Source organism: Pinus tabuliformis, chromosome 1_2 (assembly GCF_031772625.1).
Source record: "Pinus tabuliformis cultivar Carrire ecotype Pingquan chromosome 1_2, CPIR1, whole genome shotgun sequence".
NCBI lineage: Eukaryota > Viridiplantae > Streptophyta > Pinopsida > Pinales > Pinaceae > Pinus > Pinus tabuliformis.
In genome coordinates, this window is record NC_142298.1 from 1,078,042,404 (window position 1) to 1,078,066,318 (window position 23,915).

At 38.0% G+C, this 23,915-nt stretch overlaps 1 pseudogene; it reads left to right on the forward strand.

The window, feature by feature from the left end:
• Nucleotides 1-23,915, forward strand: part of LOC149209866 (26S proteasome non-ATPase regulatory subunit 1 homolog A-like) — a 96,792-nt pseudogene that overhangs the window by 64,690 nt on the left and 8,187 nt on the right.

The window sequence follows — 23,915 nt, forward strand, 5'->3', positions numbered from 1 at the left end:
TCAGGTATCAGTGTGCTCGAGGTTCCTGTCCCTTTGTTCCAGCCATCCACGTCATTTTTACCCATGGTCAAAGCTGGTTAAGCCACGGTCAACTCAAGGTGGTTTAAACGGTGTTTGAAAGCTGTTTGGTCACGTCACCTTAAATGGTGATTTGTCCATGTTCTACAGATGGCAGGGGACGCAATCCAACATAGGATTTATTATCCATGTCAACAAAACCACTAAACTCGTCCACGCAGCCGTGATGTGTCAAAGGACCTTTAATACGCATACTGTTTTATTGTTTTTCTGTTAACTAGCTGTACGAGTAGGCTATCTTAGAAACTCCTATAAATTGATGCGTCTGCGTACGCTCAAGGAACTTTTGGATTAGTTGTAATTTGCTGCACTTGTGTTGAATTTAGAAGCTTTTGTGAACTCTGTTTTCTAGTGCTATTCCAGCACTCTATTTTGTAAACTTTTTGCAAATGGAGAAATCAATATAGCACTGTTTTGAAGTTTCCAGATCTTTGAGTTCTCTTGTGGCTGAATGAACAGAGGGCCCCTGCTCATCTCAGCCTTTGTAAAGTATTTTATGTGCAGCATTTCATTATTTTCTTATTTATTTCCTTAAGCATGTATAGTTTCATTTACTTGTTTTCCTTTCTTTTCAGCTGATCAGTGTTATTTCTTTGCAGGTTTCTTTTAGCCCGGGATTTATTTTTATATGTGTTGTGTTTGCTTTACAGCTAATGGTATTTGAAGTTGACAATTCAAGTGCTGCCTTTGTCTTTATAGTTAGTTTTTAATCTTATTTCTCAAAGAGCTGTTAACATACATGAATGATCTTCATCATAAATTATTATCTTTTAAGATCAAAATATCACTAACTTGCAGCTTGTTTGGGTACTTTTTGGACTGTTCTTAAGCTACTTTCTTTCCGTGCTTTACACAGTACATGTGCTTTGAAGCATCGAGTTAGAAAGAGTAAATCATTACCACTAGTCTTTAGAGTAAAAGTTTTGATTTTAAAGTGCTTCCTAGACTATTTCCTCACTACTTTCTAATCATGCTTTCCATAGTACATATGGCTAAAGTAGAGAATTAGAAATAGCAAATTATTATCATTAGTCTTTCAAGCATATTTTTCTCACTTTTATAAATTCCACTTAAGCTACTTTCTTTCCGTGCTTTACACAGTACATGTGCTTTGAAGCATCGAGTTAGAGAGAGATAATCTTTATTCTTGGGTTTTAAAAGTGATTCTCTTTTCTTTTATTAGCAGCAACTTGAACGGTATCTAGTGCCATTGGTAGTGGTCATTTGCTTTCAAGTTTATTTCAAGTCATTTCAATTCATTTATTCTTTCCAAGCATTTCCTTTCAAGCAATTAGTTAGAGATCACTCCACACACACTTCCACTCATTTAGAATTCACTCTACACACACACCATCACTCACTTGTTTATAAATTCTCACTCCATCTTAGGAACATAATTAACCACAACAACACCCCCCAACGATAAGAAAAAACTCTAAGAGGTTACTTAAGTACATATAGTACACCCTCACTTCATCAGCTTACGAGCCCCGGGTTGACAATAAATACTAGCAATTTAGATAACACTAAATTGACTAAACACATGCTAATCATAAACTTGTTGGCCTTACAGGGGGCACAACCATCATTCCTAGTTGCTTTCTCTATTGGGTTAAATTCCATCTTTATACCCTCTTTCTCTGTGATTTTGTAGTGCTTCTTATGTCTCTTGTATATGCTTTTCCTCTACTTTCTGCTGCTTGTTTTGTTTTTTCCCTCCTTTGTGATATTGGAGAACTTTGTGAGACTTCCTTGCTGCTGTTGGGTGCATTGTTAGTTTTGAAATGGGTTGTTCTGAAGGCTTCAGGGTTGAAATGGGCTGCTAGTTTGGTAATGGGCTGCTGTTCATTTATTTATTTCTCACACAAAGAAACAAAGCAGTTAAAAAGGATGGCTGATGGAGAGCTGATGAGAGAAGATCTCGGATTTATAAAAACTGCGGATCTAGTGAGGTGGTGGGGAAATATGGTAGCAGAGGCAACAATGAGCTTCTTATTACAGACTGGAGGGGGGGAGTAGAGCTCGTGCTTTGGTAAGTGAGGGAAATGGGGGTCACTGGAGAATAGGCACTTCTTTTGATCCTTTGCACACAGAGGAGTGAATCGAGCGAATGCACTTATGAAGGGAGACTCAGAGCGATGACGAAGAGAGTAAGAAAAAATGGGTGAATGGCTCAGAGGATGGATCAGATGAAGCAAATGCGTGGAGAGGATTTCCTGAGGTTTGTGAGAGGAATGATATAGAAGTGTTTCTGTATATTCTTTGACAAAGATACAATGAAAAGAATTGAGGGATTGCTCGCTATTTAAGGAGGGAATTCTGCATCGATGGATGATGAGGAGAAGACTGTTCGCATCACCGTTCTGATACACAAGATCTTTATCCACCTTGATCTTCGGGCTGAAGTCAAATGTAGATACTCTCAGGATTTTCTGTTGAGATACACATGATTTTCTCATGAAATGGGCTGCTGAAATATCTCTCCATTGATTTGTTGATGTCCTCTTTCTGATCTTTTTGTTGGTGCTCTGTCTTTTTTTGAGGAAAGCGTTTTTTCTCATGGTGACTGATTTGATCTAAGGGATTGACTTGTAGTATATCTCCTTGTTTTCCCTGATGTTTCTTTCACTTCTATCAATTGCCTTATTTGCATATTTGTCTATTGTTTTATTATGCTCTCTCACAATATGCTTAAAAGTAACCTTGCCTGCATTGTCCAGATTGCTTCTTATTTGTTTATATATCCTATTCATGGCTGAATTTGAAGGATTTTTTTTGCTTGCCATTGCCTCTATGATGACCACTGAGTCTCCCATTATTAATGGATCTTTGATGGCTCTCTTTTTAATTATCCTTGAGCCCATTAACAAGTTGTATACTTCTGCTTTGTTGTTTGTAGTTTCTCCCAGTCCCCATTCATAGGAGACCATCACTTTCCCCCATGGGTCAATTATGATACCTCCTGCGCCTACTTTCCCTAGGTTGTTTTTAGATGCCCCATCAAAGAACAAGCAATAAATTTTTTTATTTTCTCTCCATTTTGTGAATTCTTCTTCATTTAATTGGATTTTCCAGTTCTGAGTTGTAGGAGTATGCATGAGACTTTTTTTCTCATTGTTTTTTATTGTTGCTTTACTGATCCAATCTCTTTCTTCTTGTTGTAGGAGATTGTAATCAATTGTAGTAGTGCCTTTAGTATTTAGGAATTCAGACCCCAAGTTTTGATAAAATTCTCCCTATTCTTGGTGTTTGGTCTTTGAAAATACTCTTGTTCCTTGAAAGCCATATTTGCCAACACAGAACTGCTGGAAGACATTTCCAGAACCTGTTTATTGTTGCCTTTTTCTTTGTCGAGTAGGGGTATGACTTTTCCCAATCTCGAAAGAAATCCAATTTTTTTTTGGAGAAATTTAAATTAATTTCCAAGGGGCTTGAAAGTTGTTTCCAACACTCTTTAGTTACTATGCAGTCCAAAAAGAGATGTTGAATGGTCTCTTCCTCCTTCAGGCACATAGGACATCTAGATGGACCATGAAACCCTTTTTTCTTGAGATTTTCAGAGGTGAGAATTTTCCCTTTTAATAGGGTCCATATGAAGATTTTGATTTTAGGGAGGCTTTCAATCTTCCATACTGACTTCCATGGAGCCCAATCATGTTGGTTCTGTTGTTCTTGTAGAGTTGTGTAGCCTGTCTTGACTGTGTAACATCCCCCGCTTGGATCCCAAGCAAAAGTGTCTTCTTCCTCAATGCTTGTTGGTGCTGCTCCTTTGAGGTGTTGCCTAAGACTGTCCCATTGACCTTTCAGATTTGGAGGAATTCCTGTGGTGTGCCATTCTTGCCAATTTCGATCTTCCCATTTGGAGATTGAATGTAGAGTTTTCAAACCTCTATCATTCATCCATTTTTCAATGTCTTCATGTCCCGTAAGGAGGTTTATGGGCTCCTTCCACATAATTTTTTCCTCCCATATTAAGACCGTTTCCCATTGCCTAGAATTTTAGAAATATGGTTACTGATTAGAGGTGTTATCTTCTTTACAAGCTTCCAAACTTGTGTGCATGGTATGATTGGAATATTTTCAGTCAGTAACTTTGTTTTTTATTGGCTCATGTATTTTGTGGCGAGAGTTTTTTTCCACCAGCTCTCCTTACATGTTATCATCCTCCATGTAATTTTCATTCCTAATGTAGCATTCATTAGGTCAGGAAGTCTTATGGATAATCCTCCTTTTTCATATGGTAATGTGACTTGCTCCCATTTTACCAGACTAAACTTTTTGTTTTCTTGTCTCCCTCCCTGCCATAGGAAGCCTCTTATTATTTGTTCCATTTTCTTATGGGCACTTGTCGGTGCTAGAATTGTAGCATACTAATAAATTGGAAGTGTTGTGAGTAAGGCTTTAATCAGAGTAAACCTGCCTACCATGTTAAGCCACATCATACCCCACTTTTGGATTTTGTCTTTAATTTTTTCAAGTTGTTTTATCCATAGTTCTGCTTTCAAATTATATTTTGAGATGGGTAATCCTTTATAAAAGAAGTGAGACCATCTTTCTTGATTGGGAATCTCGAGAATTTGAGAGATCCTTTGTATGATTCTGGGGGAGGTGTTCTAGCCATACATTCTGCATTTTGTGTTATTTAAGAGGCCACCCGAGACCTGTAAAAATTGTCCAAAAGTTTTTAAAATATTCTAGCAATTATGCTTGAGGTCCCACTGTCTCTGGGAAAACTAGTGTCTTTTTGATCGACTAGCCCTCTAGGTTTGTCAACTACCCTAGAAACAATAGTTTAAAGCAATTCACGATTTTTTCTATGCATGATAGATAAGAAAAAGACAAAGGAACCAACTTGAAACTTTCACTTAATCTCTTGCTCGATCTTCCCCCCCTTGACAGAGCTTGCAACTCCTCCCCATACTTATCCCGCTTGGAGAGTACCTGTAGAAACACAGTAATAAAGAACCATCAAAGCATCTTGATCTATTATTATCATAAACATTACAGAATCATATATATAATGAACATACAATAGCATTCACAAATGATGACATTCATAATTGCACAATTATATGGAAGAAAGCTTGAAGAACTTTATTAAATAGAAGGGAGAATCACAACCCAGTTGTCTGATCCAGCATCATCCTCCCAGCATCAATCCCTCTTCACCTCATTAAATAGCAAGATCACACCAACAATACAATGCTCTTTTCTTCAAATACAAACTATCAGCACTTCCTTACAATTCACAATATTCCAGCCTCCAAATCTCTTAGATGAGGGATCCATTTATAGATGTGTGCAAGGGTGTGAGTCATCTCTGGGGTTTTGGTGTGAGTCATCTCGTAATTAGGATCCAATTCTATGATATGGTGTGCTTTATGCTCTGGCCCTCCCATATAGGGGCACATCCAATAACAAATCCATTCGTCATCTGTTACACTTCGTTGTTTCTGATGTTAGTGATGATGTGAGAAGAACTACGGTGCTAGCACTTGGATTTGTTTTATACTCCGAACTTGAGCAAGTTTATGTGCTATCTTACAGTGTACCATGTTTTTATTATTAGATCAATTTTAGGCTTGACTTGTTATAACTTTTGTGCTACAACGTGATGGAGCATTTGGCTCAATATTTAAGAATAATATCAAGGGGGTCAGCGTATGCTCTCTTATTCCTTTATGCTGGTGCTAAAGCAAACTCTGCAAATTTAACAGACCCCACAAATAGTTTCTTTACTGTCTGAGTCATATAATCCACATGTTAGATATGGAGCAACCTTGAGAGTGGGTCTATTGTAAAGAAACAACATTAAGTGACACCATTTTGCTATTGGAACCATTAACATCAAATGTGGTAGATTTTGTTCATCAAGGTGCCCTTATAGCCAATGGTTATGGTTCTCTGCAAACAAATGAGGCACGTGAACCTCGTGGTAGGTACCTTCAGGTATGTTATTGTACAATGTTGTAAGCTTTTATTTAGCAAAAAAGTGTTCATTGTTGCTATTGTAGTTGCAATTCTATTGTTAATTTTTAATGCAAATTTTCCAATTGAAATAATAACTTCTAAATGTTGGCATTTAAAGGTAGAATTATATCCTATAGAGACTGATGGTGCTATTATATTGCATTCAAACTCTAGGTTTTTCCACAATAGATCTTTTTATCACCCTGACATCGTTTTTATTTCATACTTTAGGCATCAACTTGAGAAGATCATTATTGAAAAGCATGAAGACACCATGAGCAAGATGGGTGCAATTTTAGCTTCGGGTATTTTAGATGCAAGTGATAGGAATGTCTCAATTAAGTTGTCATCCAGGACTAAGCATGACAACATCATTGTTGTTGTTGGTGTTTAGTCAATTTAATGATCTTAAATTGTAAGCATAAATTATCGACCAAGGCAGGTAAACTGATGAAGTACAAGTGCACTATATGTGCTAGAAGTTGTTTATGTCGTTAAGGTGATTATGTTATAATTTTCTAGATTAATGTTAAACTCTAGAATCAATAATGAGATGATATTATTATCTATACTAGGATGTTATTTCTGAGATTTGTTAGCCAATTATTCTAAATGATGTTTCTGGAATCAGTTCTAATTGAATTATTTGAATAATGACCTTAAATCTTTTCAATGAATATATTAAGTTAATCTACTCTTCAACTTATCAATTTTTTTTTTGGTTTTTATGCTGCAGCTAAACAAAGCTAATTATGAATGCATGAAATGATATAATGGAGATCATATTTTATCAATTTGAAAAATGAAAGATGCTTGAATTGAGATGCTGAGAAAGACTGACACTCTTATCTACTGCAACTTCATTCAACACAAAAGCAAAGCAGAAACAAGATTACTAAGCTATGAAATAACTAAACTATGAATAAAATGAGATGACTGAGTTATACTAGGTATAAAGCAAACAAGATGATTAAGTTATGTTAGGTATAAAGAAAACGAGATTATTGAGTTATGCTCAGTATAAAGCAAATGAGATTACTGATGCAGAGATCAATCTAATCGCGAACTCCATTGAACTACATCCTAAAAATATAAAAACAGAGCATCCATAAATTATATGAAATAAAAGAAAATCTAATTGCAGTGAATCAAAGACTTGATTTGCATGCAGGGGCCCTCCATGAGGCAGTCAGTAGATTTAATCAACATCACACGAAATGTATGAACCAAGATCTTTGCATAAATCATAAAAGAGTTTCTACAGGATGCTTCAAAATTACATACAGTGGCGCACCCTTAACACAGGATTGAATGTAGAGTTTTCAAACCTCTATCATTCATCCATTTTTCAATGTCTTCATGTCCCGGAAGGAGGTTTAGGGGCTCCTTCCACATAATTTTTTCCTCCCATATTAAGACCGTTTTCCCATTGCCTAGAATTTTAGAAATATGATTACTGATTAGAGGTGTTATCTTCTTTACAAGCTTCCAAACTTGTGTGCATGGTCTAATTGGAATATTTTCAGTCAGTAACTTTGTTCTCGATTGGCTCATGTATTTTGTGGCGAGAGTTTTTTTCCACCAGCTCTCCTTGCCTGTTATCATCCTCCATATAATTTTCATTCCTAATGCAACATTCATTAGGCCAGGAAGTCTTATGGATAATCCTCCTTTTTCATACGGTAATGTGACTTGCTCCCATTTTACCAGACTAAACTTTTTGTTTTCTTGTCTCCCTCCCTGCCATAGGAAGCCTCTTATTATTTGTTCCATTTTCTTATGGGCACTTGTCGGTGCTAGAATTGTAGCATACTGATAAATTGGAAGTGTTGTGAGTAAGGCTTTAATCAGAGTAAACATGCCTACCATGTTAAGCCACATCATACCCCACTTTTGGATTTTGTCTTTCATTTTTTCAAGTTGTTTTATCCATAGTTCTGCTTTCAAATTCTATTTTGAGATGGGTAATCCTTTATAAAAGAAGTGAGACCATCTTTCTTCAATGGGAATCTCGAGAATTTGAGAGATCCTTTGTATGATTCTGGGGGAGGTGTTCTAGCCATACATTATGCATTTTGTGTTATTTAAGAGGCCACCCGAGACCTGTAAAAATTGTCCAAAAGTTTTTAAAATATTCTATCAATTATGCTTGAGGTCCCATTGTCTCTGGGAAAACTAGTGTCTTTTTGATCAACTAGCCCTCTAGGTTTGTCAACTACCCTAGAAACAATAGTTTAAAGCAATTCACGATTTTTTCTATGCATGATAGATAAGAAAAAGACAAAGGAACCAACTTGAAACTTTCGCTTAATCTCTTGCTCGATCTTCCCCCCCTGACAGAGCTTGCAACTCCTCCCCATACTTATCCCGCTTGGAGAGTACCTGTAGAAACACAGTAATAAAGAACCATCAAAGCATCTTGATCTATTATTATCATAAACATTACAGAATCAGATATATAATGAACATACAATAGCATTCACAAATGATGACATTCATAATTGCACAATTATATGGAAGAAAGCTTGAAGAACTTTATTAAATAGAAGGGAGAATCACAACCCAGTTGTCTGATCCAGCATCATCCTCCCTGCATCAATCCCTCTTCACCTCATGAAATAGCAAGATCACACCAACAATACAATGCTCTTTTCTTCAAATACAAACTATCAGCACTTCCTTACAATTCACAATATTCCAGCCTCCAAATCTCTTAGATGAGGGATCCATTTATAGATGTGTGCAAGGGTGTGAGTCATCTCTGGGTTTTTGGTTAGTGTCATTCCACTTGTTACATTTGGTTCCACTTGGATATTTCTTGGATCTCTTACTCATCCCTCGGTGAATTCAAAGAGGCAAGTGTCATAGGAGAAGTTTCTGGAAGATTCCATGATCAAGCACCTAGCAAACTGTCTCGGACATTTTTCCATCATCGCTCATCACACCCAACAGAAGGCCTAATCCATATGAATCATACTTGAGCAATGTACCACTCAATATGCATCACACCTAGCCAGTGTAGCAATCAATATGGTTCAGTTTAGGCCATTTCTAGATGGTTTTTCAGGTGGAACTTTTGGGGAATGCTGTAATCAGATGACCATGTTCTTTTAGGGTTTGAAACAACTCTTTTAGGGGTTGATGAGCCCTAGTTTATTGACATATAGGATTGGGGTTGAAGTTCCAAAATATGTCTACAACAATTGCCCCCTAAAGCGTGAAGTCGTAAATCTTGATAGCGGGTGAAATGCTTTATCATGAAGATTTGAGGTTTTGAACTGGAAGGTAACCTATATAAGATACAATACAATACATCATCATAATATAATTTTCATGATCTAGTTGAGGCGGGCATTCCCATGCTCAACTTTATAAATTCATTTCATGTATATAGATCAGACAGTCGTCTGCAGATGTAGACTAGTGATTCTTCAGATGTAGAGTCATCATCCTTTGCTCGGATGACCATCTGTGCAACTTCTTTGTACATTTGATGCCTTTATATCCCTAAATATATCGCAATCTAGATGGATGAAACTAGATCCAAGGTCTTCAAACTCGTTCAATCTTTGCCCGATGTACAAGTCAATCCATGTGAAGAGATGTTCTGAAGTCGGACATGGAAAGACATCGCCTGATTACCAGCGAATAATGTGGACTATTAACAGACACGAGAGGAATCACCGATAATGATAATGACCCTCAAGGTACTATAGTACATTTCAAGTGGTGTGAATATATGATCAGATGTTGAACACCACACAAAATCTTTTGGTCGAAGTCCATTGATGTCAACCTATCGCCGGAAATGAGAAACTTGCCATTGAGGCATGCAAGCTTCAAAGTACTGAAAGGGGTGTTTCTAAGTCAACTTCTTGGATAATGAGCTGATGTTGACAAGAAGTGACTCATCGTAGGAGGGCCTTAATGTATCCCACATCTACGACACGAAACAAAGCAAATGATTTTCTGGAGGTGAAAACGATCTAACGACACAAGGTTCAGGAATGGTAGTCATGAAAAATGAAGGTTGAAGGTATTGCAGTGGATGATGCATTAACTAGATTGTGGTTTCTCAACCGAATGACCTCTCTTGAACATGTCGGTGACACTAAGATGGATTGGTAGCGTTAACCCCAAAAGATGGATGGCGTGGAAGACCAATGGTGAGATGACCGGTGAACGAAATAACCCAACCTGACTCAATAATGGTGATGGAGTGAAAGTGTCATGTTCAAGAGTGACCTACTACCATAAATTTCTTCAAGTTTTTTTTCCCTTTTTCCCAAGTCATTTCTGACCAATACCTCTTTATTTTTTTCAAGCTTGAGGAGGATAACATATGCTTGTTCTATAATTTTCCCTTCGGGAAAACATGTCGCTATGTTTTAACGAGTCTAGTGACAGTGAGACTCGGTCTTGTCTATAATGGACAAGTTTGTCGCTATTATTTTAATGAGTTTAACGACAAGGATAACTTGGTCCTTTTCATGTTTAGAGAGTTTGAAAAGGGACAAAAAGAAAACTCCAAAAGTTCTTTTTCGTAGGTTAATCCCTTAAGTCCGAAAAAGGATAAAATAATACAAAAGGGATGACTTTTCCGATCACTTTAACGAGCCAAAAGCGCTCGAACTTTTTTGTGAGATAATCCCTTAGGTCTAAGAAAGATTAAAATATACAGGAGGGATGGCACTTTCAATCACTTTAACGAGCTGGAAAGGCCAATTGCTCGATAATCTTTTCATATTTAACGAGTCTTAAAAGAGTTTAAAAGAGACTCGATTTTGAGGAACGAGTGGTGTCTAGGGTAGCAACTGGTTCTGGGTAAGCTTTGAACTTCTCAAAACATGGTGGTTTCTGTGAAGAGGTTGGCTAACAAGACCACTCATCGCAACTGTTCCTCAAAAAGGGTAAACAACCAAGTGGAAGTGTATGATCGGCCAAAAGAATGGAGGTGATGGGAGGTACACAACCAAGGCTCAAAAGGCTGATAGCATGGCAATCACAAAGGTTAATTACTGAAGGTGGGTTCATTTTTTAACGAGCTTGAACCGTGGGGGGAACTATGCTCGGTTTTTGGTTTCATGTTTTTTACGTAAGCTAGAAATGACAAAACTAAAAAGCTAGAAACAACAAAAACTAAAAATTGAAGATGAAATTGAAAATGGTTTGCATGCCCCCAACATGATGAAAAGGAGAGTATCCAGTAGCCATATGGAAATTACTGTGGTTCAGTAGGATGTTTTCGTTCGCAGAATAGAAAAGACACTTCCTTGGCTTCGTTCGCAGAATAGACAAAAGTGAATGGTGTGTCAAACCAATCGCATAACCTACAAGGAAACTTATCTTTTCAACGGGGTTTGTTCGTAGAATAGACAAGGGTGCATGCCCCCTAAGCTTCGTTACATTCACCAGACTATTCATGGCAATCAGGTGGATGGTATGAAGGTTCAAGAGATACAATTGATGTAAAAGGACCATTTCTAGATGATGATGGACTTGGAGCTATGCTTGGGCCTAGAAATGAAAGCTGGCCAATGGTGACAATATTTCCTTCATGTGGGAAACACATCACTCGGAAGAGTGTTGAAACAATAGCCTCTATGTTATAAACATAGTCATGTCCAAGGAGTAGATTGTAATCTAGTGGTCCTGGGACTAACATTACGTTCAGATGAATGGTTTTCCTTCCCAAAGTGATCGGTAACTTAGGAAGGATCCCTAACGGTCAACTAGTTCCTTTGTTAAAGCCTAATATATTTTGTGTAACAGGCATAAGGGATGGTGAACCAAGCGCTTTCCAAGCAGTTGAGGAAGGGATACTCATTGATGCACCTTCATCTACGATAGTGCTAGAGATGATCATTTTGTAAACTTGTACTATGATCTAGAAAGGTACATAAGAAGGAAGGCAGGATCTTGCTAGTCAATTCCAATCAAAAGAAGTGGCTAGACTACTTGGAGGGGGTACCAAATAAATGGGTGAATTAACCCCCTCAGTTATGAGAACTGGGGGATTTTCTTCCTATTGTGAAGGAACGGGCAGATTGCCCCCAAGTTTATCAGACCCTGAAGTAACAAAAAGAATTTGAATGGTATCGTTCTCACTCTCTTCGGGAAGGGTATGATATGTTGAAGGTTAAACTGGGTCAATTTTCACCTCGACCGATTGGCTTTGGTCAGGCATGGACTCATAAGATTCACTTTCAGAGAGAGTGGTTTCGACCAACGGTTGATTTAAGTCAATTTGTTTTTCAACTAGCAAAGGACTAGGGGAGAGTTTCTTGTAGCCATATGGAAGTCTCTGCAGCGAAACAGGACGGTTATCCAAAACTCTTTTCGCTTCATCCAAAAAAAGACAACAGTGAAGGGAATGATTACCTTCACATAACCTACATGGAACTTTGACCTTTCCTTTTTTTCCATGAACTTCACTATTACTAGTTGATGGTGTGCTATCAACATGATCACCGGAGGTTGACGACACCTGATGGTGCAAACAGGGAGACCATTCTCTCAAGGTTCGAGGAAAGTAAGGACAACCTCGACGAGAATGGTCTCCTCCACAAATTATGCAAGGAAATTTGGGTTTGGGAGCTTTAATGTGTAGATTTTCACCGAATGATTCATAGTTGCCCCCTTGCTGAATTGGCTTCTTCTTCTTCTTCTCCTTCCCTTTCTTCTTCTTCTCAGCCACCTAGTTACTAGCATCACTACTTTCACCAAGCAAAGAGGAGGAAGGGGAGGGAGAAACAAACGAAGAAGAAGGCGAAGGGTCAACTTCAGTATCAACTGGAGGCTGATTCAATTGCGGAGGAATTATGGTATTTTGAACCACAAAGGTTGATAATAGCCATACTGGCAAGCCAATGGTAATTCTCAGAAGGGACAATGTGGCCATATACGGAGCACCAATATTTCCACAAGAAGAAAAAGGACTAGGATTCCCCTCAAAAGGGATTCCTTGATTGGTGGATCCTGGATTTGTCTCCATATATCTCAACCTAAGATCAACTAAGGAACAGGGATGTTATTCCGAATTCAATTAATTTTAAAGACGCTTTGACACAACTTTGCTTTTTCAATTTTTAAGAGTCGAGAAAAAGCTAAAGATGAATCTAGTCTCCTTCGATTTTTAATGAACCTGAAGTGACAAGTGCTTAGATGGACGTTTTCTTTTAAAGAGTCGAAAAGGAACGAAAGTGACTACTCTGGAGAATCTAGATAGAGGGATTACCAAACCAACCACAAAACTGCAATATACACCTTGGTGGTAAATTAAAAATAAATTACCAAGGACTTATGTACGGCAGTCAATCTTACCGAATGTTGTGTTCAGTGCATTGCGATCGATAGGGTAGCAGACTCGGCTTCCTATGGACAAAGGATATAAGCTTGTTGTGGTCTCCCAATATATACTTGACGGTACAAGGAGCACAATTCCATGCTAGCACTTGTCGTATCAAGGAGGAGGAATCACCCAACCTTCGATGAAAACGATAGTTACTAGTTTTTACAATGTCGGAACACGTCTCTAGCCTAGACCTCTAGATGTGTTGTGTTAAGTTTCAAAGCGTTGTTAGGTTCATTGAGATTTATTTTAGAGTTGATCTTGTTTAAATTTTTCCTTTCAATGGTTCACCACGTGATGCTGATTTGAAATTCCTAAAAATGCAATTTACAATAATAAACAATCGTTGTTTATTTTGATTAATGAAAATCCTAGCTACTAGGGAGAGAAGATTACAATTCTTTCAAACAAAGAGCAAAGAGCACACACTAGTGCATTTTCCTAAATCATATTTCACACACAAACTAAATGCAAATTCAAATGCATGTATTTGTTTTTCGTTCTCCTTAATGTAAAAATGCCAAAAAGGAAAATTGAATGTAGCAAAGATCTGAAGTATTTCTTTCAAAATGACATTTCGACAATTTCTTCTTCAAAAGAGAAAGGAAGACTAAACGACACTTTTGAATTTTGAATGAATAAATGCTTTCGACATTTTGAATATCAACAAGTCAAACCAAATACATGATGAAAATTTCAATCGACTATTTAGGGAAGGAAGAATCAACGACACTTCTCTTTTTGACACAAAATGACATTTACAACCCTTTTTGTACCAAAGCGACAGATCGATTTAAGCAACTTTTCGACAAAGGATTGTAAATGATGAAAAAATACATAAAAAAAATTTACTAATCCTAATCAATGGAGGTTGATCTATGTGATGCAAGCATGCTTTAGTAAGGAGGCACTGTTCATAAGTAGCAAAACAACTAAATGAAACTGAAGAAAAAAAAAAGAAAAAAAAGACAAAAACCTCGAATTTCTAGAATGGAAATAGGTTCAGTCAGTCATTGCACTTGGGCCTCACAGAAACAGGGATGCATCACACTTTACACACTCGGAGGTGCAATGCATACTGGTTTATAGTGACAGACAGTGCGATGGGTCAGGGAGTGCAACTGAAGAAGGTTTTGGCTCAGATGAGCAATTGTTTTTAGTGAGTTAAGTTGAGCTATGATGGACAGTAAAGAGAAAAGTACAGAGGAATGACTTGAGAGGCTACTGAGCTACCAAAAGGGGATTTAGAATGCTTGTAAGTCAAATGTTTAATTCATAAACTAAACCAGAGACTGACTGAAGCAGCATTCATCTACTATGTAATTGTAGAGCAAGAGCAGTTCGAAGGCTACCTGGCTGACTTCAGGCTCTGTCTATAGTTTATAAAACAAACAATAACAACCAACAAACATCTATTCAATCCCCAGTGGAGTCACCATTTTTTTTTGGGAAAACTAATGTCTTTTTGATTGACTAGCCCTTTAGGTTTGGCAGCTACCCTAGAAACAACAGTTTAAAGCAATTCATGATTTCTTCTATGTATGATAGATAAGAGAAAGACAAAAGAACCAACCTGAAACTTCCTCGTAATCCCTTTCTCAATCTTTCTCCCCCTTGATAGAGCTTGTAACTCCTCCCCGTACTTATCCTACTTGGAGAGTACCTGTAGAAACATAGTAACAAAGAACCATCAAAGCATCTTGATCTATTATATCATAAACATTACAAAATCAGATATATAATGAACATACAATAACATTCACAAATGATAACATTCACAATTGCACAATTATATGGAAGAAAACTTGAAGAACTTTATTAAATAGAAGGAAGAATCACAACCTAGTTGCCTGATCCAACATCATCCTCCCAGCATCAATCCCTCTTCACCTCATGAAATATCAAGATCACACCAACAATACAATGCTCTTTTCTTCAATTACAAACTATCAACACTTCCTTGCAATTCATAATATTCTAGCCTCTAGATCTCTTAGATGAGGGATCCATTTATAGATGTGTGCAAGGGTGTGAGTCATCTCTGGGGTTTTGATTAGTGTCATTCCACTTGTTACATTTGGTTCCACTTGGATATTTCTTGGATCTCTTACTCATCCCTGGGCGAATTCAGAGAGGCAAGTGTCATAAGAGAAGTTTTTGGAAGATTCCATGATCAACTACCTAGCAAACTGTCTTGGACATTTTTCCATCCTTGCCTATCACACCCTACAGAAGGCCTAATCAGTATGCATCGCACTTGAGTAGTGTACCACTTAGTATGCATTGCACCTGGACAGTGTAACAGTCAGTATGGTTCAGTTTAAGCCATTTATGGATGGTTTTTCAGGTGGAAATTTTGGGGAATGATGTAATCAGATGACCATGTTCTTTTAGGGTATGAAACAACTCTTTTAGGGGTTGATGAGCCCTAGTTTATTGACATATAATATTGGGGTTGAAGTGCCCAAATATGTCTATAACAACCACCCAACAAGAGTGTGTCATCTGCAAACAGAGAATGATTAATGCTTTTGACTCCTCTTGTGATTTGGAGTTTGGTAATGTTTCTTTCTCTCCTTTGTTTTTCTAGAGCTATGCTTAGTGTTTCTGGCTTTTTAACATAGAGAAAAGGAGATAGAGGAAATCCCTGTCTCAAACCTCTTGTGCTCTAGAAGAAGTCACTTGGTCTTCCATTTATAAGTGGTGCTATCCATGGGTCTGTGATGCATGCCTGTATTACCTCTATTATTTCTTTTGAGAACCCGAATTTTTTTAGAGCAACCAATAGATATGGTAGGTTGACCCTGTCGAAAGCATTTGCCATATCTAGTTTTATGATAATTCTTTTTTCTTTTCTTTGTATGCTTGAGTGAATGGCTTCCTGTACAACAATAACATTGTCGATAATCTGCCTGCTGGGGACAAAGCCTCCCTGATTTTCGGATATTATTTCCGGGAGCACTTTCTTGATTCTATTTGCTATGATCTTTGTTACTATCTTGTAGGAGGAGTTACAAAGGGAGATTGGTCTGAATCTGCTGAAGGTTGAGGGATTGGCTTCCTTTGGAATTAATGCCAGATAGGATGATTTTGTGTTGCCTCCCATTTTTTTTAAACATTCCTTACCATTCTTAAGAAATCCTTTTTTATGGTTTTCCAATGCTGCCTATAGAAGGCTATTGTGAATCCATCTGGCCCTGGTGCCTTGTCTGGGTGGAGGCTCCATATTGCTGCCACTACTTCCTCTTCTGAGATTTCTTTATTTATTTCTGCATTCTGTTCTTCTCTTACTTTTTTTTAGTGTGCTGAAGGAAGTTCTCGTAATCTGTTGTTTCTTCATTCATTGTCAGGAGGTTTTTAAAGTGGTTATGTGCTGCTTTTTTCAGCTCCTCCGCTCCCTTAATTTCTTGCCCATCCACTTGAATTTTGTCTATCTGATTTCTTGCTCTTCTTATTTGCATTGAGTTGTGGAAGAAGGTTGTGTTTTTGTCCCCTACATTCAGCCAAAGACTTCTTGACTTCAATCTCATCTCTTCTTCTTCTCTTCTATTTTCTCTGTAAATTTCCCAGAAAAGCTCCTTTTCTTTTAGATAATCTTGTTTGTCCTCCTCTTTATTTTCCTTTGCCTCTTGCATGCTGTCCATTTTTTTATTCAGCTCTGCTTTCCTTTTTTATTTTGCATTTCATTTTCTCTTGCCCAAGTTTTTACCTCAATTCTCAAAATTTTTAATTTTGTCTCCCACACAAAATGAGGTGAACCTGTAACCTTCTGTGCCCATACATCTGATATTAAATTTCTGAAGTCTTCGTTGCTGTCCCATATTGGGCTGTACTTGAAAGGTAGAGGCCCTTGGTTGTCCATTTTGCCCAAAATGATTGCCACCGGCTTGTGGTCAGATGTCGTGGTGTGAAGAATTTTTGATCTTGCTGAGTTGAAGCTTGATACAATATTTTCTTGAACCAATATACGGTCCAACCTTTCTTTTATATTGCTTTTTCCCACCCTTTTATTGTTCCATGTATATTTCCCATTGCTTGGTGGGATGTCAATTAACTTGTTATGTTCCATGATTGTTTCCAGAGTCTCTCTGGATGGGTTGACATGGTAGGACCTGTTATCACCCCAAGAAACTCACCTAGGTTGTATATTAGAAATGCTCGGGAATATTACAAACTCAACAAAAATCTTGGTAAATAGTGGATGAATGAAAGAAATGCTTCATATTCAAGCCAGATAACTACTTCTACTATGTTTAACCTTAGACATGGGTGAAAACCCCCAGACTACAAGGCTTTAGACCACCAATTACTCACAGTTTTAAGAAAATGTGATAATGGAGAATACTGATCACTCCAGCAGATACACAAGACCCTGTGATGGCTAGCTGCAACCAGTTAAAAGGTCTGTAAATTTATTTCTTAATGCATAGACAGGATGACAGCTCTTTGGCATTAAAACAACAAAAACCTGCATACATATTCAATAATACGTGCTAAATTCAAACACAGAGGTGGGATGATAGCCCCTCTAATGCTAAACATCAAAAGCACATGAATGAATGCATAGCAGGCACAACCTAGAAAAAAGAAAAAGAAGTGGAAAGTGAGAAATTAACAACAAAAGAAGCTTGCATTAGTTGAAAATGAAGACTAGAAGCTGCAGGTGTCACAGTAGTTACAGTCTCCAAAAGTTGAAGTTTACACCAAAATAACATTCATCAACCTCATTACATCTTTCTTCTAACCTATGCATGGTGGGGTCATAACTGACCACCAACAACATTTACAATTAGATATGGTCTTTGATACAATTTGGTTGCTTTAATGGATCAATTTGACATTTACTGGTACTTTGTTGTCCTTCCTAAACAGGTGAAGTATTATCTGAATAAATTTCAATAATTGCTACAGTCATTGAACTGTTCGAGGATCATCCTTCTTGTCCTTGGTTGTGCTGCTCTTTGAATGAATTTGCTGAGGATTCAATGCACTGAGTACGAGATCATCTCTTCCTTCTTCATTCGCACAAAGCAGGCCGAAAACACTGAAAAATACATTGAAAATGGATGATGAACTGGGCATGAATGATCATCGTTGGATAGCTCAGATGGACAGCCTAGATCTCTTGGAGGGTAGCGTTGGGAGGAAATAGAAGCGTGATGGAATATTAGCCATTAGATCTGGCAAATCGGACGGTGGAGATTGGCGTATGACGGTTATTGGGAGGCATGTGCACGGGAATAACGAGGACCGTCGGATCATGGACGGGGATGATCTGACGGTTATCGAAAGTGGAAGCAGCATGATGGTTAATGAGCAGGGGGTCATATGGGAAGGGTGGTAAGCGGTTTCCCCACACCGCTCTGGGAGTTGTGGTGGTTTTCGTACTGTGGGGCACGATCCTGTAATATGACGACGCGTGGCTGATGGGACGACGGGGATACTGCTTTCCCTGCTGACTAACAGGCGTGCGGTTCATAGGGGTGGGGGTTGCGAACACCGTCAGATTACAAGGCGGAAGATCAAACGGCTGAGGTAAAAGGCACGTGCTCCTTTAAAACTAATGTGACGGGGATAGAGCGCGGGTTTATGAATGTGGTCATGTAGGTTATATAACGTTTAATTTTAAAGAACCCGAGTGCTAAGGAAACACAACCTTTACACTGAATTCGGGTGTAAAACAAGGGTAATGAGGTTTAAATGGGTTTTGTGAAGAAATTAAGCGGGAAACGGAGCTATTGGGAGAAAAATAGGGATAAAGGGGGTTTAAAAGAGAATAAGGAGGATTAAGAGGAGGGAGGAAACGAAGGTGTGGGAGTTATAAGCAGAAAAGGAAAAATGAAGGAGAAAGCATGAAAACTATTGCCAGCCTTGTACAACCAAACTAGCACTGCTCAACACCTATTTTGATCCATCAAGTATCAAAGAACGTAGCAGAGCTAACACTGGCTCCTTATGGGGATGAGATCCTCCCTATGAGGTCTCAAGAACCTTCAAATCAATGCCTTTCTAGCTGAAAACAAATTATCCAAAATTCCTAGTGTTCCATCGGGCATGGAGTCTACTGCATCTATATAAAACTCATAAAACACAATATTTACAACCTTTAAGGCCAAAGACCTTAAACAACATAAACTTTCAAAAACTGCCCATTAACTGGGCCATCAAAAACTGCTTCTACCCCCATACTTTTCAGTATGAAGGTGTTGTTCCCTTGAATCTGTGAAATGATGAAAGGCCCTGTCCAGAAAGCATCAAATTTCCCATGATTGCCTTTCTTTTCCTTTAGTGCATTCCATTTGAAAACCAAGTCACCCACCTAAAAATTATTTGTTTTTTCCTTCTTGTCAAAGGGTTCCTTAATCTTTTCTGATGTGTTGTAGCCTTTTCAATCAACTGTTCTCTAATTTGATGTACCTCTGCTAAATCAATGATCCTTTCTGCCATTTCTTCTTCCTCATTCTGTTCTGTTTGAAGGAATTTTGCCACGGGGAGAATTAATTGAATTGGGAACACAACATCAGTGCCATATACCAGCTTGAAAGGAGAATTCCCAGTGGATATTTTAATGGTCATTCTCTCAGCCCACAGTGCATACTTGAGCTTTGAATCCCAATTCTTTTTATTGTCCTCTAACAGCTTCTTAATTATCCTGATCAAACTTTTATTAGAGGATTCTGCCAGACCATTTCCTTGTGGATAATATGAGGTGGAATGAACAAGTTTAATACCCATAGAATCACACATTTCCACCAATTCTTTTGCCCTGAAGGGTGCTGCATTATCTATGATTAATTTATGTGGACAACCAAATTTGCTAAAGATATTCTCTATCAAAAACTTAATGACCACATTATGATCAGCCTTCCTTGTAGGGATTGCTTCAATCCACTTAGTGAAATAATCCGTAGCTATTAATATCCATTTATGCTGGCCACTAGAATGTGGATTGATTTCTCCAATAAAATCCAAGCCCCACTGCTAAAAGGGTCCTTTCGCAATTATTGGTTTTAGGGGCAGGGATTTCAATTGTTGTTTTCCTTCAAATCTTTGGCACCTGTCACAAGATTTAACAAAAACAAATACATCAGAAAATAAAGTGGGCCAGCAGTACCTAGCTCTGAGATTCTTATGGGTAGTAGTCTTCGAATAATGGTGCCCTCCACATGTTGTCATGTAACTGTTGCATCACTTTTATTGACTGTTCTTTGTCCAGACACCTCAAAAATATTCCAGATGGATCCCTCCAGTAGAGCATATTTTCATTGATGCAATATTTAGCTGCTCTGAGTTTTAAAGTTCTGGCTTGATTTGTGCTTAAGCCTGAAGGGATTTCTAGTTTCAGTAAGAAATTAATTATTCCGGCATACCAATTACAAGAAGCTAGATTCGCGGCCACTGACTGCTTTCTCTCTGTTTCAGTTGTTTCCTCTTCTTCTGCCTGACCATTTTTTGCAATAGTGCACAGGAAATCAATATCTAAAGACTTGAAATTTTCTTTAGCTAATAATTTGGCAAGACCCTGACCTCTCACCAGCTTGGTGGGCTTCAACTCTATATTAAATTCTATCATTTTTGCAATCCATTTTGCCCTTCTTCCATCAGCATGAGGTTGTGTTAAGACATCTTTTATTGCAACAGAGGGTACATATGCAATTATCTTTGAATGCAAGATATAAACTTTGAAAGCTTTCAAGGATTTAATAAGAGCATATGCCTATTTTTAAATAATATCATACCTCAATTCAACATCCCTCAAATTCTTGCTAAAAAATGCTACTGGATGTTTTGAACCTTCCTCATCTGCCTGCAATAAAACTGTTGCAATAGTATCTTCAGAGGCAAATGAAAATACATGAAACTCCTTGCTATAATCTGGACTTATTAATGTGGGAGCCTCCATAATAGCCTTCTTAATGGACTCAAAAGATTGTCTCGTTGTATCAATCCATTTGATTTCTGCCCCTTTCTTCAACATGGAGGTAACATGCTTTACCAGCTCTGCAAACTTTGGAATAAACCTCCTGACAAAATTAATTTTGCCCAGAAAGGATTGGATATCCTTCTTTGATCTAGGGACAGACAAAGTCTGTATTGCTTTGACTCTTTCTAGGTCAATTTGAACACCTGCAATAGACACAACATGTCCTAACAACTTGCCTTCTTCTAAAGAAAATTGAGATTTTTTGGGATTGACTAAAATTCTAAACCTGATGCACTTCAAAAACACTTGTTTCAAATGTTGTAAATGATTTTAATGGCTGTTGGAGTATACTGTTATGTCATCAAGGTAGATAAGGACAAATTTGTCCTTCTCTCCCATAAATGCTATATCCACAGCTCTCTGAAAGGTGGCTTTAGCATTCATTAATCCAAAAGGCATCTTAGCATACATAAAAGTGCCCCAAGGAGTGGTGAATGCAGTCTTTTCTTGATCATCTGGGTGCACAACAATCTGATTAAAGCCTGAAAATCCATCCAAGAAAGACATTACTTTGGCTCCTGAGACTTTTTGCAGCAAATGCTCCATCTTTGGTAGAGGATAGTTGTCTTTCTTGGAGCATTTATTTAAATTTCGGAAATCAACACACAGTCTGATTTCTCCACTCTTCTTCCTCACCACCACTAGATTGGCCACCCATTTTGAATATCTGAGAGGGACTATGATCTTAGCAGCCAACAATTTTTTAATTTCTTTTTCAATTAGAGGAAGAAGCATGGGATTTATCGGTCTCAGCTTCTGTTTGAAAGGAATAGTGTCTTTCTCTAGAGGGATTTTATGCTGAATTATATTCTTATCATATGTTTTCAGGTCACTATACTCCCAGGCAAACACATCAGAAAATTGCCTCATTAAATTGCAGTATTCAGCACTTCGATCAGCAGACAAATGAGTGGACAAATTTACATATTTAAGCTGACCTGTACTTCCTATATCATGCTTACAGACTGCAGATTGGTCTTCTTTTTGGGCAGCTTTGTTAGGCACATCATTCTGGTCAAACAATCTTTTAAGAGGAATTAGACCCTTAGGAAGATGGTTGCTGGGAAGCTAGAAAATGTTGTCTTTACCAATCTTATTTCAAAGCTGGGATTGGGGGCTTTTTTGTAAGGCTTCATTTTCTTGGTCAATTTGCATTTCGGAAAACTCATCAATAACTTGTAGAAACCTATTTATCTCATCATCATCTTCAAAAACTTTCCAATGGTGGACATTATCAGGTAAGGAAGGTCTGTATTTCATTTGGACTTCATAAACCAGTCTGGGAGGCATGGGAGGTATAAATAGACTAGCAGAAATAGCAAGGGAATCAGCAAGCTGATTTTGGGCTCTAGGAATGTATGAAATACATAAATAATCAAAAGAATCTCTGACTCTCCATACCTCATCTCTATATGCTTTCAGCCTTGGGTGCTTTGCTTGAAATGTTTTATTTACTTGCTGGATAATCATATCAGCATCTCCAAATACCTTTATACTCTTGATTCCTCTGTCTTTTGCTGCATTAAGGCCCAACAACAGAGCTTCATATTCTGCTATGTTGTTTGTGACTTGAAAAACCAGCTTAAAGGACAGCTGAATGCTTTCTTGTTGTGGAGATACTAGCACCACCCCTGCTCCTACAGTCTCCCTGGAACATGCTCCATCAAAGAACATCTCCCAAACCTGACTTCCTTGCTCTTCTTTGACCTGAACTGTTGGTTTCCTGATCTACATTAAGGCCTTCTGAGATTCTTCTATTTGGAGAATACATGCTCCAAAATCAGTGTCCACTGCATATATGGGATGATTTGTAGGATTCTTCTCATCACTGATGATATATGCTAGTTGTGCTTCTCTATACAATCTCCTGCTTTCCCCTCCAAAAAATGGGATAGTGGCATAAGATAGATCATTTTGTAGTGTCCCACCTAGTCTCTTAATCCACCCTCTAGACAACAACATGCCAAACTTAGGACGGACATCTGCTACCACAATATCCATCATCATACTCTTCATGGGCAACTGAGTTAAGGTAATGGCCAGGTCTTTGATCAATCCTAGGCACTTCACTTTCCTTGAATTAAAAGAGAATAAATCATGATAGGGTCTAGTGATATCAAGGCCTAACTCTTCCATGACAGCTTTAGGCATCAAATTGTGACTGGCCCCTGTGTCTAGTAGGCAATTGTGGAGGATTTTGTCATGAATGGTCAATGAGACATAAAAAGATGGAGAATTATTATCAGCAAGTTCAATCATGGGGTTGAGCAGAATGGTAGGCTTGTCATCTTGAAAATTGACAGAGTCAGTGGAGGTTTGTGTGGTTTCTAGCTCAAGGGCTTCAAGGATAGGCTTTCTAAATGCTTCACTTTTCACCAACTCTACCAGAGGCATAGATATTTTCAATTTCTGAACTTCTGACTCAAAGCTGAAAGAAGAAGATGACTTATCAGAACTTTTTACCTCTTGAACTGGAGCTTTGAGGATGACTGGTTCAGCTGTTGGTCTTCTCCGCTTGATATTCTATGGTTC